This window comes from Onthophagus taurus, chromosome 10 (assembly GCF_036711975.1).
Source record: "Onthophagus taurus isolate NC chromosome 10, IU_Otau_3.0, whole genome shotgun sequence".
Classification (NCBI taxonomy): domain Eukaryota; kingdom Metazoa; phylum Arthropoda; class Insecta; order Coleoptera; family Scarabaeidae; genus Onthophagus; species Onthophagus taurus.
In genome coordinates, this window is record NC_091975.1 from 9,698,931 (window position 1) to 9,716,790 (window position 17,860).

The following is a 17,860-nucleotide window of genomic DNA, read 5'->3' on the forward strand; positions in this document are numbered from 1 at the left end:
AATGAGGCTATAGGACTTATAGATATGATAAGAGAAAGATCTTTGAAATAATGAAGTTCTATGGGCAGGTGGTACAATAAGACAACGCGTTCTCATTTGACGAGCATTTACATCCCTATTCCTAAATTTAATTTTTTTAAATAAATAATGCGGAGCTTGAGAGATCATCAACCTATGGTAAAAAATCAAGGTATGTAATTCTCTTCTGTTCCTCATTGATAACCATCCAGCGTCCACCAACCTATGACAGACATGATCAAATTTTCTAATGCCATACACAAATCGTAAACAATTGTTTTGAATTTTCTGAATTCTACCCGCATCAAGAGCGGTCAACGCTGGATGGTAAACCGGAACCATATAATTAAATTGAGATAGTACAAAACTCTCGCATAAGTTTCGTTTAACATCAAAAGGCAAGTATTCTCTATGTGGATAAAGTAGTCTCAGTGTACAATAGGCGTTCCTAATATATTTAGAGATCTGATTAGAAAAACGAAAAGAGTTATCAATTTCAAGTCCAAGACTTTTATATTTTTCAACTACAGGTAGTTTTGAGCCATTCACAACAATATTAGCAGCGTGAGACAATTCAGCACAAATTTTTTTATTCCCAAAAAACATGACCGCAGACTTGTCTGGATTGATTTTTAAACAGTGCTGCGAAGCTGCGACAAACACACTATTAAGATCTCTATTTATATTATCAATAGCAGGACCAGACTCGGAGGGAAGAAAGGAGAGCACCAACTGAGTGTCATCCGCATAAACATATGGTGTACAGTGTTGAATACATTTAAGTAAATTACTAGTGTAGATCGAGAACAAAATCGGGCCTAAAATAGAACCCTGAGGAACACCATCAGAAATGAATCTGCTCTGAGATACTACACCATCAATAGCTACACGTTGAGACCTGTCATGAAGATAACACTCAATAATACTCTGTGAAACAGGGTCCAAACCAAACGAAGAAAGAATACAAAGAAGGATCTCGTGGTTAACGGTGTCAAATGCCCGGCTAAAATCTAACAAAACTAGAATTGTAATATTACCCTTATCAACCCCCGAAATAATATCATCCAAAAGTGCTGTCATAGTAGTAATAGTGCTATAATTTTTACGAAACCCTGACTGACAGTCAGGCAGCAAATTAGAAGTTTGAATGTAATCATTCAACTGATACTTCAATATCCCTTCCAAGATCTTCGAACAAGTAGGAAGCAGACTAATAGGTCTAAGGTCAGTGTAACTTGATGAGTTTTGATTTTTAGGAATAGGCTTGATTATAGCGTGTTTCCAGCAATTCGGGAAATGACCTTCAACGATGCAACAGTTAACAATATGTGTAAGATAAGGTAAAATAACAGGACACGCCAGTTTAATCATATCCGGCCGAATCCAATCACTGCCCTCAGAACAAGACTTCAATTTATAGATCAATTTGTCTACTACATCAGTTGATACCGATTTGAATTTAAAATATTTCTCGTTGTTAACATTTAAATTAGAATAATACTCAAAAATAGCAGGATTGGGCGGTAAGTTGTCAGTGATGTCCGAAACACTCCTCAAAAAGAAGTCATTCAGATCTTCAACATTACACAAAGCCTCTGGAATATTACACTGCGTCCTCTTTCTTAAATTAAGCGAATCAAGCTTACCCCACATTAATTTTTTGTCCCGAATGCTACCAATATACCGAAAAAATGCTCTTTTTTCCGCCTTAATAGTGAAAGCCGTTAAGTTTCTAAGAGATTTAAAGTAATCCCATTTAGCATCAGATCGATTCCTTCTATAGTCATCCTTTGCTTTATCCCTTAAAGAAATCATTAGCTTCAGGTTATCAGTAAGCCATGGAGGAGGACGTTTATGAACTTTACCCTTAATGAGTGGAGCAAAAACATTAAATGCATTAAGTAGTTGTTCATTAAAAAAATAAAGCTTATCATCAATGTTATTCATGGAGAAGATAAAATTGAATGGAATTTTCCGCAATAAGTCATGAAACTCACAAATATCTATTCTTTTTAAGTTTCTGTATAGTTTCCAAATCGGAGAGGAAACCGGTGAACAGAACTCGATGTCACAAAAGACAATGTCGTGATCAGACACTTGACAGCTTCTAACCTCAGAATTCCGGACAAGAACTGTACTGAATGCAACAATTACATCAATCATTTTAGCAGTCGATGCAGTAACTCTTGTAGGTTCATTTATCAACTGCATAGCATCAAAAGAAGACAGTAAAGTCATAAAATCATTCCTATTAACACCATCTAAATCAAAAAAATCAATATTAACATCCCCACAAAAGATTATCTCATCACTCTGCGGCAGGCAGGCAGCCAAAACGCTCTCAAGCTCATCCAAAAATATCCGACAGGGAAAGCTGGGAGGTCGATAGAGCACACCCAAAATGAGTTTACGTTTATTAATTTGCAGAGTTAACCACAACTGCTCAATATTAGCAGAAGTCTGAATTAAATAGACACACTATAACCATCAATCCGAATGAACTCATCAGAAATATCAGCAGACAACCAAGTCTCAGACAAAGCAAAAACGTCATAGCGTCCGTCATCTATAATATTAATAACCTGATTCATTTTAGGAACCACAGATCTGACATTCAAATGAGCTAACATTAATATATAATATAATAAATGGTTATAAATGATAAATGGTTATTAGGTGTGATTTGTAAGCAGTTTCGTGTATTGTTTACGTATTGCAATTATAATTTTCAAACATTTTTTTGTTTTATCCCGAAAAAAGTTACATTTTGTAAAAAGTTACTAACATAAAAGTACCGTCAGAATAATAACAGGTACAATATTGAGATTGACGTAAAAATGAGCCAAGCGAATACAGATACGTTTTGGTACTTGAACAAAGCTTTGACTGATGAAGAACTTTTGGTTGAGGTTGAAAAAGTTCGTGTGAATTACAAAATATCCCGTTGGATAATTCTGAACAGACACACATAGAAGATGAAGAAGATGACATTGTTATAACTAGTGCTAGTGAGATACCTATGCTGGAAGATGAACATGAAGAAGAAAGTGGTGAACAACTAACTAATCAAAATAAGGAAAGTGACACTGAAGTAGTAGAAATACGTTATTGATACGATTATCCAGAAGGAATAATTGGTGATACTTTTGCAACTTGCAATAATCAAACAGATTATTTTCTAACACTGATGGATAACTGTGTAAAAGATATTACCTTTCAAAGTAATTTGTACGCCACCCAAAGGAAAAAAACGCTAAACTTGAAAGAAGAAAAGTTGCTGTGTTTTTTTGGCATAAATTTCTTAATGAGTTATCATAGTTGGCCAAGCTATAAACATTTCTAAAGTAATGCTGAAGGGTTGGGTGTACTACTTGCCATACGATCAATTCGAACCACACGAACAGGTTTCAGGAGATTTTATCATATCTGGATGTCAACGATAACAGCATTATTCCTACGAACAATACGGATCCGTCCGTATCTTCAAACACTTAACCGTCAGTTATCCAGTTATCATCATGGAACTAAGCAGTTGGCTATGGATGAATCCATGATAATCTTCAAAGGGGGTCAAGTATGAAACAATTCAATGCCATGAAGCCCATAAAAAGGGGTTATAAGCTCTGGTGCTTAGCAGATAAGAAAGGGTACATACAGAAATTTGATGTGTATCAGGGAAAATCTCCTGAAACTGAAGAAAAATTATGGATTAGGTGAAAGGATTGTCCTGATTTATTTCGATAACTTTTTTACAAAATTAAGAAAACCTTAGCTTGTGGATCAATAAGGTCTCACAAAGATGGTGCACCAAAAAATTTGATAGATGATAAACGAATGAAAAGAGGATATTATGATTACCGGATCTTAAATTTAGGTATAAGTTATTACAAATGAAAGGACAATAAGTACGTGAAATTTTGCTTCATGGAACAGGAGAGACCACCGTAAAAAGGAAGTAAAAGAATGGAACGAAAATTGATGTGCGCTGTCCTTTACTCGTTGATGATTACAATAAAAACATGGGTTCGGTAGATCATGCCGATCAACTTGGACAAGTGTATGCAATCGAACGCCGCACAGTGGGACGAAAGTGAAAAAGGGTGGACATGGGTGTTTTTATTTTTATACCATGCTCTTTTTACAGATTGTTGCTACCAAAAACTATAAAATGTTAAACTATAAAATAATTGAGTCATATACAGTGTGTTCATAATACACACATTAGTGTTATACAGGTGGTCGGTAATAAATTGACCATAGAGTAACTACAAATTCTATTTTCATTTAAAATGAAAATAATACCAAAAATGTATTGGCAAAATATTGCTCATATAATGTATACACGGCGTTGAAGATTGTCTTTCAGTTAATTACTTCTTTCATAAATTGAACAGTTTCAGAGAAAATGACTTGAAAACTGGTATTATGGGCAGTTTAATGGTAGAAAATCCACTATCACAAAAAAAAGAGTTAACAAACAAAATAAATATAACGAACATAATAAGAGTAATAAAAAATAGCAATAAGAAACTATTACACCAAACGGTAATTAGAGGGTGTAACCGTATTAACACTCAAAATAACACAAAAACATTCAACACCTGAATGTTAATTGGTAAATAATTAATGCAGACTTGAAACTGTCTCTTGAAAAAAAGTAAAAACAAAAGAATGAAGATAAACGCTCAATGAATGATGAACCAACTCACAACTGAACAGATAACTATAATTTAATAAATAATTGTAACAAATATAATAAAAGTAACAATAGTGGCAAACGTATTAAAACACAAAACAACACAGAAGACATACAACAAATTGAATGTTAATCAGAAAAGTATAAACAGAAGAATAAACACAAGCGCCCAATGAATGATGAACCAACTCAATGTTCATTCTAAAAATTCTCCTGCTTCTGAATCATATTCCTCGCCCTTTTCATCATGAACTAACAATTGCTCTGCCTCCGGAAATAAATTTGATGGTTTATGTCGTGAATATCTCGGTCTAATACTTGATATAAAGGGATCTGATGATATCAAGAGGTTGTGCATTACATCTTCAAGTTACCCAAAAGACGAAAATATGAGAAAAGAAAGAGGAAGGTGTAAAAATTGTTCTGCCAAAGCTATATTGAGTCCAGACCCCACTCAAAATGAACTGCGCGCAATGTTTATTTATGTTGTAATGAAAGAAAGAACTGTTTTTCTGAATAGCATAATGTGATTTAGCTAAAGCAAGTTTACTTATTTTTTAACGTAATAAAAAATGTATTATTTTCATATTAGCAATAAAAGTTTTTGTATACTGCAACATCACTAAAATATATTTCAATGCCTGACAGTACAGGGTGTCCCAATTTCGATGTCCGCATAGGCTATCTCCGAAACTAAAAGAAATAGAAAAAAAGTAGCTTACATGTCATGATCTCGTTTTTCGAGAAAATGCTAATGCCGAAAACTCCGAACAGCTATCGTCTTTTGTTTTCGCCCTATCGGCAAAAACTGAAAATTTTGCAAAAACGACAATCGCGAATATCTCACTTATTATCATAGATGGAGTATTATAAATAAAACATTATATGGGCAATTTTTTACGAAGAATTCAGTAGCGTAGGTAGAATTTTTTTCCCATCATTTATTTTCGAGATTTTAGACGTAACTTTATTTTTTTAAATGGAAACCATAGTTGGCTATGACTTAAAATAATTTGTTATTTTCTTCTGATAACATATATATATAGTTTGTGGGGTATATTTCTTATACTTATTGAATAATTAACAAAAATTCATTTTGTTCTATCTAAAACTAATGTATGTATTTAAAAGTTAATGTTGCTATGGTGATTACCATGCATACTATGATGGAACATAATGTATCAAATAATTGTGAAAGTTTGTATTTAAAAATTCAATGACAACTCTGGCATTATGTGCTGGTACGATGCACCAGCATGTTAAGTGTCAAAGTATAACAAAACTGAATAAAACTTTACAATGAATTTCGAAAATTATGAAAAATGTAACATGATGGAATGTTATATGTTATCAGATAAGAATGCGACGTTAGCCGCAGAATTGTATTTCACAAGATATCCGGAAAGAAGACAAATTTAATAGATATTTGGTCCTTCCCCAAACCACATACAAAAACATACCAAAATGACCTGCAAGAGAAATTGCAACAAGACGTTTGACCCAAAAGCCGCTGCTCTCGAATATGAAAGAAAAATAAGTATAAACCATACAAAGCGGGACTAACTCATTATTTACGTGCCGGAGATGTCAATCGAAGATTAGAATTTTGTAGATGATATTTAAAAAAATTAAATAATCTGCTGTTTGTTCAAAATGTTATCTGGACCGATGAAGTCTCTGAGTGTTCAAAAAAGATTGGGGTTCAATGTATGGTGTGCCCTTTTAGATAATAGAATTTTGACATATAGTATCTACCATAAAAACGTAAACTCAGGGAAATACCTCAATATATTAAGGCAGCACATTGAGCATTTGGTCGACAATTTGCCACTAAATATGTCTCAAATGATATATTTTCAATATGACGGAGCACCAGCACATAATGCCAGAGTTATTAGTGAATTTTTAAATACTACTACAAACTCAAGGACAATAGAATCTAACAGGACTGCTACATCCATTGTTGTGACAGCCTACCCGCAAACTACGTCACACCATTTTTCACGCCCAGCTGTTGTTATGGTCTATGCGTTTGCTGTGTGTTTTTAGAGGTTATATCCTAGACGTATTCATATTAGTTTTGAAGTTTTATGTTTTTAGACGTATTAATGTCTATCATATAACCTCTAAAAACATAGACAGTTATCTACCAGACGCAGGCGTGGCAAATAGCGTGACGTAGACTGCGATGTAGCAGTCCTGTTAGATTCTACTGTCCTTGCTACAAACTTTGCCAATAATTGGAAACAATGCTTTCCCTCATACCATGAGGTTATCACCATAACAACATTAACTTTTAAATACATACAATAGTTTTAGAAAGAACAAAAAAAATTGATACATTATATTCCATCATAGTATGTATAGTTATCACCATAGCAACATTAACTTTTAAATACATACATTAGATTTAGATGGAACAAAATGAATTTTTGTTAATTATTGAATAACTATAAAAAATATACCCCACAAACTATATACAGGGTGTCACACAAAAAACGCCCCAAGCTGTAACTCTTTCATTTACATTCCGATTTTCATGAGCGGGTTATCAAATGAAATGGTTTCATGAATACTATGATTCATGCTACAAATAAATTTTTTCCAAGGCCGTCTTCAATTTTAAGCGATTATTAACTTTTGCTTTTCAAATTGCTCTATATATTTTTCTTTACGTCATTGGATAGAGACTGTTTTTCTGAATCCACTGATGTACAATACATCCATTTTGAATATAATTTTAGTAGAGAAAAGACACCTGTATATACAGGTTGCCACACAAGAACGCCGCTAGCTGTACCTCTGTCATTTACCTTACAATTTCATGACCTAGCTATCAAATGAAATGGTTTGATGAATACTATGATTCATGCTACAAATAAACTTTTTCCAACGCCATCTTCAATTTCTAGCGATTATCAACATTTGATTTTCAAATTGCTCGGTATGTTTTTCTTCACGCTATTGGATAGAGTTTTTTTTTTCTGAATCCATTAATGTACAATACATCAACATTAATTGTAATTGTAGCATAGAAAAACATTAAACTAGTTTCTGAACATTCTCTTAAAGTCACTTCTATTACACTGTAGTGTGCCATGGGATAAATGAAAAAACAACTTATAAGTATCATTTACAACTTCTTCGGGCATTGAAATAGCATTTAATGACTGTTATCAGTTTTGCGTGTTATTTTTTTCCATGGCACACTGCAGTAATACAGAAGTGACTAAGACAATGTTCGGAAAATGTTTTAATTGTTTCTCTCTGCTAAAATGTTAATGTATTGTACATCAATGGGCTCAGAAAAAAATTTCTATCCCATAACGTGAAGAAAAACATACCGAGCAATTTGAAAATCAAAAGTTGATAATTGCTTGAAATCGAAGATGGCGTTGGAAAAAGTTTATTTGTAGCATGAATCATAGCATTCATCAAACCATTTCATTTGATACCTCGTTCATAAAAATCGGAAGTTAAATAACACAGTTACAGCTTACGGCGTTCTTGTGCGACAACCTGTATATACAGGTGTCTTTTTTCTGCTAAAATTACATTCAAAGTGGACGTATTGCACATCAGTGGATTCAGAAAAACAATCTCTATCTAATGACGTGAAGAAAAATATATAGAGCAATTTGAAAAACAAAAGTTAATAATCGCTTAAAATTGAAGATGGCCTTGAAACAAATTTATTTGTAGCATGAACCATAGTATTCATCAAACCATTTCATTTGATGCCTCGGTCATGAAAATCGGAATATAAATGACAGAGTTACAGCTTGGGGCGTTTTTTGTATGACACCCTGTATAATTGTTATCAGAAGAAAATAACAAATTATTTTAAGTTATAGCCAACTATGGTTTCCATTTAAAAAAATAAAGTTACGTCTAAAATCTCGAAAATAAAAGATGGGAAAAAAATTCTACCTACGCCACTGCATTCTTCGTAAAAAGTTGCCCATATAATGTTTTATTTATAATACTCCATCTTTGATAATAAGTGAGATATTCGCTATTGTCGTTTTCGCAAAATTTTCAGATTTTGCCGATAGGGCGAAAACAAAAGACGATAGCTGTTCGGAGTTTTCAGCATTAGCATTTCCTCGAAAAACGAGATCATGACATGTAAGCTACTTTTTTTCCTTCTCTTTTAGTTTCGGAGATAGCCTATGCGGACATCGAAATTGGGACACCCTGTACTTTCAAATACCACTATCCCCCTGGAATGGGGGGATTGTCATATTTTGCTAAAATTGATTTACTGAGTGTATTTTGATAGCGTTTTAATTCTGTCACAAAGTTTCAAAATTTTTGTCTTCTTGGGACACAAAGGGTTAAATAAAAGTTTCAATATCTCGAAAACTATGTCGTTTAATGCATTAAAACCTTATGGCATCTTGCAACACCTTGTCAAAAAGAATCTATTTCGGTCTATTTAAAAAACATACTCACCATGTCGTAACTCAGACTGCCGTTTTCATTTTTATTTTATTTCTACGCCAAGATATGCGGAAAATAGTTTTAAGTAACTTTTATTTAAAACTTTTTTTAATTTAAATTGAAGTTTAGGCTGTAGAACCATTATTCCATACTTTTTGTTCACCCTGTATATTATCTTATAGTTTTTATATCATATCGTATATCATATCAGTCGATATGATTTTTAAAAAATTTCGTAACCAATAAGACTTAATATAATGTTAAAATCACCAATTTTAAGTGTTTTGGTTCCTTTTATGTTTACAAGTTGGTAATAAAGACCATAAGAAAAATTTCTTATTAAATAAGTAACTAATTTTTGATTCATGATTTAATGAATTTCTTTTTTTTAGGAAATTTGGAACACGTGGTGGTGGTGACGCCGCAAGAACTCGCCACGACTTAGAAGGACAGCAGGAATGATGCAAGTGACGTCACGACGCGGCCATGTTTGGTGTGACGTAGCGCAGGAACGATCGATAAGCAGGTTTAACTGCAGTACTTCTCTCTATACGAGAAATCCTCCGTACCAATAAGACCTAATAATTAATTCGAAAGATAATAAATTTAAAAAAAAAATCATTCAAAAATAAAATTTGAATGGGTTAATACAAAAAGTAAATTTGTTTTTCCCCTAGACGAAAACAAATAAGAACGAGAGACGAGAAAACAAACATCTTCATAAAACGAAAATAAATTTTGTTATTTTGTTGAAATTGGAATTAATTTTAATTATTAAGTTGAAAATTTCTATATTTCTAATTAGGGCCAATCATCGAGACCTACTTTCCGTTGACGACCTTCAAATGGGCCTTTATAAATTGGATCAGCGCAAAACTGTCGGGTTTCCCGGTGCTGCACTACACGTGCTTCCCGGTTGAAACATACAAAATTATCGAGAATCTATTGATTTGATGACATCGAAAAGCTCGAGGCAGTAAGTGTTCAATAATAGGCGATAATATCCTAGATAACCCAAAAAAAAAATAATGATAAAAATTGTATTACAAAAAATATTGAATTCTTGAGGATTTAATATCTGCATTTAAGAAACGATTTTTTTTTCACAAAAATAACCGTGAAGAAGAAGGAATCTTTGTGGCGTGCCCCGAGGGCGTTTGAAAACGTATCAAAAAAAAAAAAAGGAGAGAGAAGAGAAAAGTCGGTGGTTTTGAAAAGGGCTTTGGGGGTGGTTTTTTTTTCTAGGTCGTCCCCCGATTCGGCGACCGCGATCCTGGGTGAACCATAATATGGGTCAGCGAAACGCGGCAGGATCAATGTACGGACATTTTGTCGTTTTTCTCGAGATTTCCAAGTCATTAAAAACTAACCTGAATCTTCGGTGAAGTTTCACGCCAGCATACGTCCATGTTGCGTCTACTGGTTGCGGTGGTTTGGTCCGGTTTCGGTGTGGTTGCGGGTGGTCGTCCTGCGGATGGTCCTGCGGCGGCCGCGGCGCGTCCTCATCCTACGCGGTGGGACTCGCTCCCGGCCCCTTTTGCTAGCGGCGCCCCCGAAGACACATCCCCGGATGTCCGTCACTAGCTTACCCGGTTTCTCTTTCTCGGTCGGTTACTATTTGCCGCGGCAGCGGTTCCTGACACCGGTCCTTTTGCTAATCTGCCCTATTCTCGGTCCGCGCCCGTGTGCACTGCCGTCTCCTGCTGGGGTTGGAAAACGCGTTCGGGAAAGCTCGGAAACTTTCGATTATACTCGACGAACGCGTGAAAACTGGTTCGTCCCTCAAACTGATATCTTTTCACCAGTGCCGTATCACTCATTTCAAATTTCATTCAAAAATATATTAATAAATTTTGTCATTTTAAAAAATTTTAATTCGATTCGACTTTGTATTACTAACAAGAAATGAAATATGAATAAAATAACTTATAAAGTGAGTCCAAACTCGACATATTTAACTTTAATATGAATGGAAATACAATTACTTCCGGTTTGAAACGTCAATTTTGACATATTTGTCATCTTCATTAAAAAACTTTTAAAATGAGTCCAAAGATGACGCACTTATCTTAAAAAACAAAAAAGTTAGAATAGAAAAACGTTAAACCCGAAGTTAGCAACAATTGAGATACCAATTTAATTATTAAACATTAATACCAACCTTAATTTTTAATTCTTTTTTATTGTATTTTTGTTTTTGTGATAAATTTTAAGACATATTATAAAAATTAAGAATTTGTCAATATAACATTGACATTTGTAACCGGAAGTTGACCATAACTTCATTAATATTGAAGATACATATGTCGTGTTTGTACTCATTTTAAAGGATTTTTAATGAAGATTACAAATATGTCAAAATTGAAGTTGACATTTTAAATCTGAAGTTAGTTATCATATAATAGACAAATGGACAACTTCATGGTGTTCTTTCATTAAACCCTAAGTTAGCAATAATGAAGATAGCAATTTAATATTTAAATATTAATACCAACCTTAATTTTTCATTTTTTTTAATTATATTTTTATTTTTGTGACAAATATTAAGACAGTTTATAAAAATTAAGAATATGTCAAAATGACATTGAATTAAACGTATCATGTTTGGACTCATTTTAAAGGATTTTTCACTACGATTACAAATATGTCAAAATTGACAATCACTTCCGGTTTGAAACGTCAACGTCAATTTTGACATATTTGTCATCTTCATTAAAAAACTTTTAAAATGAGTCCAAAGATGACGCACTTATCTTAAAAAAGAAAAAAGTTAGAATAGAAAAACGTTAAACCCGAAGTTAGCAACAATTGAGATACCAATTTAATTATTAAACATTAATACCAACCTTAATTTTTAATTCTTTTTTATTGTATTTTTGTTTTTGTGATAAATTTTAAGACATTTTATAAAAATTAAGAATTTGTCAATATAACATTGACATTTGTAACCGGAAGTTGACCATAACTTCATTAATATTGAAGATAAATATGTCGTGTTTGTACTCATTTTAAAGGATTTTTAATGAAGATTACAAATATGTCAAAATTGAAGTTGACATTTTAAATCTGAAGTTAGTTATCATATAATAGACAAATGGACAACTTCATGGTGTTCTTTCATTAAACCATAAGTTAGCAATAATGAAGATAGCAATTTAATTTTTAAATATTAATACCAACCTTAATTTTTTATTTTTTTTAATTATATTTTTATTTTTGTGACAAATATTAAGACAGTTTATAAAAATTAAGAATATGTTAAAATGACATTGAATTAAACGTATCATGTTTGGACCCATTTTAAAGGATTTTTCACTACGATTACAAATATGTCAAAATTGACAATCACTTCCGGTTTGAAACGTCAACGTCAATTTTGACATATTTGTCATCTTCGTTAAAAAACTTTTAAAATGAGTCCAAAGATGACGCACTTATCTTAAAAAAGAAAAAAGTTAGAATAGAAAAACGTTAAACCCGAAGTTAGCAACAATTGAGATACCAATTTAATTATTAAACATTAATACCAACCTTAATTTTTAATTCTTTTTTATTGTATTTTTGTTTTTGTGATAAATTTTAAGACATTTTATAAAAATTAAGAATTTGTCAATATAACATTGACATTTGTAACCGGAAGTTGACCATAACTTCATTAATATTGAAGATAAATATGTCGTGTTTGTACTCATTTTAAAGGATTTTTAATGAAGATTACAAATATGTCAAAATTGAAGTTGACATTTTAAATCTGAAGTTAGTTATCATATAATAGACAAATGGACAACTTCATGGTGTTCTTTCATTAAACCATAAGTTAGCAATAATGAAGATAGCAATTTAATTTTTAAATATTAATACCAACCTTAATTTTTTATTTTTTTTAATTATATTTTTATTTTTGTGACAAATATTAAGACAGTTTATAAAAATTAAGAATATGTTAAAATGACATTGAATTAAACGTATCATGTTTGGACCCATTTTAAAGGATTTTTCACTACGATTACAAATATGTCAAAATTGACAATCACTTCCGGTTTGAAACGTCAACGTCAATTTTGACATATTTGTCATCTTCGTTAAAAAACTTTTAAAATGAGTCCAAAGATGACGCACTTATCTCAAAAAAGAAAAAAGTTAGAATAGAAAAACGTTAAACCCGAAGTTAGCAACACTTGAGATACCAATTTAATTATTAAACATTAATACCAACCTTAATTTTCAATTCTTTTTTATTGTATTTTTGTTTTTGTGATAAATTTTAAGACATTTTATAAAAATTAAGAATTTGTCAATATAACATTGACATTTGTAACCGGAAGTTGACCATAACTTCATTAATATTGAAGATACATATGATAAATATTAATGATCAACTCCAAAATCCTGAACAACTCTTCATAAATGAACCGCGTTATGCATCACTTGACTAAGCGACAAAAGAATAATGTTGAGAAAAACGGGATTTTCATTTTCATCTGTCTAAAAATATAAGACTTCTCAGAATAAACAGGCTCAAACTATTGAAAATTGTTTGGTGCCTATCCATTTTAATCACAGAACACTGATGACAGCTATCACAAGTACAAAAACCGCTTGGTCACTCATTACGTTTTAGGTGTTTCTGTAAGTCGTGGCATAAATGTAATCACTAAAACATTTTGTCACTAAAACTAGAGACAAAATGATGACGATAATCTAGAGTTTGATTTTGTACTTTTAAACTTGTTTTCGGCCCTTGGCCACCATCAGAGACTCTACAAATAGATTAACATCTCTCATCTTATCCATTTTACAAACAAGTTTCTTAATATTTCTTTTTGTTTTGTTGAAAAAGATCACAGATCAAAGTCGAAATCAGATTATTAGTTACTAATTTACAAAATTTAAGAATGCTCTTTTTTAACAAAAGAAATATTAAGAAACATGGCTTAAAAATCGACGACTTTTTTTAATCAATGTGAAATGACCCAAAAAAACACATTAAAAATAAAAAGAAAGTGCGGAAAAGTGACACTAGATTAACTTCAGTTATAAAACTTCTATTATAGGATAACTAACTTCAGGTTTAAAATGTCAACCTCCATTTTGACATATTTGTAATCTTCATTAAAAATCCTTTAAAATGAGTACAAACACGACATATTTATCTTCAATATTAATGAAGTTATGGTCAACTTCCGGTTTTCGAACGTCAATTTTGACATATTTGTAATCGTAGTGAAAAATCCTTTAAAATGAGTCCAAACATGATACGTTTAATTCAATGTCATTTTGACATATTCTTAATTTTTATAAACTGTCTTAATATTTGTCACAAAAAATAAAAATATAATTAAAAAAAAATAAAAAATTAAGGTTGGTATTAATATTTAAATATTAAATTGCTATCTTCATTATTGCTAACTTAGAGTTTATTGAAAGAACACCATGAAGTTGTCCATTTGTCTATTATATGATAACTAACTTCAAATTTAAAATGTCAACTTCAATTTTGACATATTTGTAATCTTCATTAAAAATCCTTTAAAATGAGTACAAACACGACATATTTATCTTCAATATTAATGAAGTTATGGTCAACTTCCGGTTAAGAATGTCAACGTCAAGTTTGACATATTTGTAATCGTCGTGAAAAATCCTTTAAAATGAGTCCAAACATGATACGATAAATATCATGACATAAACATGATATTTGAAGTGTCAATGTCATTTTGACATATTCTTAATTTTTATAAACTGTCTTAATATTTGTCACAAAAACAAAAATATAATTTAAAAAAAATAAAAAATTAAGGTTGGTATTAATATTTAAAAATTAAATTGCTATCTTCATTATTGCTAACTTAGGGTTTAATGAAAGAGCACCATGAAGTTGTCCATTTGTCTATTATATGATAACTAACTTCAGATTTAAAATCTCAACCTCAATTTTGACATATTTGTAATATTCATTAAAAATCCTTTAAAATGAGTACAAACACGACATATTTATCTTCAATATTAATGAAGTTATGGTCAACTTCCGGTTTTCGAACGTCAATTTTGACATATTTGTAATCGTAGTGAAAAATCCTTTAAAATGAGTCCAAACATGATACGTTTAATTCAATGTCATTTTGACATATTCTTAGTTTTTATAAACTGTCTTAATGTTTTTCAAAAAAATAAAAATATAATTTAAAAAAAATAAAAAATTAAGGTTGGTATTAATATTTAAAAATTAAATTGCTATCTTCATTATTGCTAACTTAGGGTTTAATGAAAGAACACCATGAAGTTGTCCATTTGTCTATTATATGTTAACTAACTTCAGATTTAAAATGTCAACTTCAATTTTGACAAATTTGTAATCTTCATTAAAAATCCTTTAAAATGAGTACAAACACGACATATTTATCTTCAATATTAATGAAGTTATGGTCAACTTCCGGTTACAAATGTCAATGTTATATTGACAAATTCTTAATTTTTATAAAATGTCTTAAAATTTATCACAAAAACAAAAATACAATAAAAAAGAATTAAAAATTAAGGTTGGTATTAATGTTTAATAATTAAATTGGTATCTCAATTGTTGCTAACTTCGGGTTTAACGTTTTTCTATTCTAACTTTTTTGTTTTTTAAGATAAGTACGTCATCTTTGGACTCATTTTAAAGGTTTTTTAATGAAGATGACAAATATGTCAAAATTGACGTTGACGTTTCAAACCGGAAATGATTGTATTTCCATTCATATTAAAGTTAAATACGTCGAGTTTGGACTCATTTTAAAGGATTTTTTATGAAATTGACAAATATGTCAAAATTAAAAATTGAATTATTTATTTTTTGACATAAATGCGTCAAGTTTGGACTCACTTTATAAGTTATTTTATTCCTATTTCATTTCTTGTTAGTAATACAAAGTCAAATCGAATTAAAAAATTTTAAAATGACAAAAAAAATTTTTTTTAATTAAATTAATTTTTATAATTAGAATCGAAATCTACACAAAATTTCCTTTAATTTGAGCCCAAACTCGACCATGTTATCTTAAAAAACAAAAAAGTTATGCGTGATTAAAAAAAAAACGATCGTCAATTGTTTCTTGTTTATGTCATTAATAAAAGTGTAATAACTTTTTTGTTTATAAAAATAACCCCATCGAGTTTGGTGTCATTTTAAAGAACTTTTCATATCCTTTTTAATGATAATAAAGTTAAAATTAAAGTTTCAACTTAGTCAAATGTCACTTAGTCAAATGATGTATAACAAATCTTGAATTGGCAGAAATTCATTGATGACTTTGGAAGAAACATAGGTATTTCATAAAGCAAGATCATTTTCAAATTATTATATATCTGCCACCACCTCCCCCATCCATCTCCTCGTCTCCGCCTTCTCTCCAAGCATTTGCCTCCAGCCCATCTTCTCTTTCAACTCATCATACTTTACCAGAAGATGGTTTCCTCATCCTCCACCCACTATCTATTGGCTCTCATTACCACACATAAATCTGGCCACCAACCTCATAACCTAACCCAACCCAACCTCTTCCCCTGCTCTGTTACAATCTCTCTGTATTTTGAGATATATCTAGTCTTCCTTATCTCAGTCGCTCTTTCTTGCATTCCTATATCCATACCCTTCTGTGGTATCCCCCCCTTTCTCTCTGCCCAAATATAAACCGATTATATTCATCCTTTTTATATCCAATTCAGAAAAAAATCAATGTTTTCAAAAAGTTGTACCAACTGAATTTTTAACAGTAAAGAAACGATTTATATCTTAAATTGAAGCTAGAAGATTGCAGTTTATGATAAGATATAAAAACGTTGATGTGGTATTATAAAAATTTCCTGATTATTACTTAAAATACCACCTCTGAAGTATTGGACAAGCTGAGGATCAAAGTTGTTAACTTTGCAACGACGAGTCAGAGACTGCTGAACATATACTGTTGGAATGTGTCACAAAATTTTCGCCTGACACCTACCGATATAAAGGAACAAGACATTAGGGCAATATTAAGATTCATAAAGGATCTGCATTTGCCTTAAACTTTTGAAGGGCTTAAGTTACAAGAGGCTATTAAAAAAATAATTTGATGATTTTGATCGTGTTAGAAATGTTGCCCCCTATTATAAAATAAAATTTCCACGCCTATGGAGATTGTCGAAAATCAGCAGAAACACGACGGGCGTGCGCAGAATTGGATATCGCGTCTCGAGGAAAGGAAACGAGGAGGCAAACATTCCACAACTCATTCATGTATTCGGTCAAAGCGTTGAAAAAAGACCCCGCGCAGGCGTATCTAAATCCTGCGACGATTTTCCAGCACTAAAACGGGTTTCCCCAAATATAATTTTTAGTAATACCCACGTTTAGTTCGCCTATTCTAATCGATCCTTTAATTTTACACCCCCGCAACGTATCATTTCCGGGTAACAATCACCCCACCTAACGGGAAATCTCAACAACTAATTCTTAGAAATTTTCTTGGTCATTATTTCGGAAAATAAAATTTAAAACGAAAAATATAAATTTTTATATAATTTTTTAGCCATTTAGTAAGTAGAAAAAGAATTAATTCAATTATTATTTTAATACACGAGGATTTTTTTAGGTTAGATGTAAAAGCTTAGCGCCATCTAACGGATTCAAGCCGAAACTGTCACGGATTTGAACCTAACCTGAAAATTTGAAAGCGTCGTTGA

At 31.5% G+C, this 17,860-nt stretch overlaps 1 protein-coding gene across 5 annotated transcripts in view; it reads right to left on the bottom strand.

Annotated features, from left to right (window-relative positions):
• LOC111419830 (calcium voltage-gated channel subunit cacophony) overlaps positions 1 to 17,860 on the bottom strand; it is a 147,420-nt gene that overhangs the window by 92,311 nt on the left and 37,249 nt on the right. The window contains exon 1 of one of the 5 annotated variants that reach the window (XM_071199455.1): positions 10,528 to 10,660. The exons of the other annotated variants lie outside the window; for them this stretch is intronic. The gene's annotated coding sequence lies outside the window, so the exon portion shown is untranslated. Of the gene's footprint in view, positions 1 to 10,527; positions 10,661 to 17,860 lie in introns of those variants that run through there. 5 annotated transcript variants of the gene reach the window in all.